The 942-nt window shown below is 40.1% G+C and overlaps 1 long non-coding RNA gene across 1 annotated transcript; it reads left to right on the top strand.

Annotated features, from left to right (window-relative positions):
- On the top strand, nt 1-713 carry LOC122136659. The gene is made up of 4 exons (XR_006154299.1): nt 1-118; nt 224-293; nt 397-474; nt 574-713. It is a non-coding gene; the product is annotated as an uncharacterized LOC122136659 (long non-coding RNA).
- The last annotated feature ends 229 nt before the right edge of the window (nt 714-942 follow it).

Genomic DNA, 942 nt, shown 5'->3' with positions numbered 1-942 from the left:
TTTTGCCTTTGTTACAGTAACTTAAGTAAGATAAGGAATCCTTTAATCATAATCTGTTTTTCATTAGGACACTTGACTGGTTACTCGCCGCAGCAGTTTCTGGATGAAAGGTGTCGAGGTGTGTTTGTACATTCCATTAGCATTGCACAGTTCAATTATAGTTTCATTACTGAATATGCAATACTCTGCACTGAAGTTAAAGCTGTTATGTTTGCTCTTCCAGCTCGTCAAGTACTAAGCTTTACACCCCCAGCAGCAAATTTACCCTGGCAGCATATGTGAAAACGCTGGAGGTATGTAATATGTTGCGCTAAACTAAGTGTTCCATTTTAAGTCCAATTCATTAAATGTATGCAATAACGTCAAACATATTTTTACGTCAATGATTATCAATAGGAGAAAGTCATCGCTCTGTAATTGGCCCTTGGACTCCCCTGGCATCTCATGTACAGCATGAAGTTTTCAGCTATGAAGGTATATTTTAGGCCTATGTCTTAGTATCCAGTGTTTTAAAAGTATTGAAAATAGTGCCTTTAGGTGTTTTTTTTTTGTTGTTTTGTTTTTTTAATGTAGATTTCCAGAGACTCCAGAATGAAAAACAAGCCGTGATGGAGGAGAACCAAGCCCTTAGGGAGGAGAACCAAGCCCTTAGGGAGGAGAACCAAGCCCTTAGGGAGGAGAACCAAGCTCTGAGGGATTGTTTTTCACGAGCAGGTAAGAACATGCACAAAAAGTCAAACTTAGGAAAGAGTACGTGATGTATGTACAAAATTACCATATGCCTTTCATTTTGTAGCTTCGGATGACAGCGGCTCACTTCAAGAGCAGGTGAAGCAAGTTGGGACAATGTTGAAGATGTTTGCTCGCACTGGGCAATCAGGTACAACTTGCAAACAACACCTGTGGTTGTTGGTTTAATTCCCACTGGGGCCACCTATACAT

This window comes from Cyprinus carpio, chromosome B3 (assembly GCF_018340385.1).
Source record: "Cyprinus carpio isolate SPL01 chromosome B3, ASM1834038v1, whole genome shotgun sequence".
Classification (NCBI taxonomy): domain Eukaryota; kingdom Metazoa; phylum Chordata; class Actinopteri; order Cypriniformes; family Cyprinidae; genus Cyprinus; species Cyprinus carpio.
This window is presented reverse-complemented; position numbering and strand designations above follow the sequence as displayed.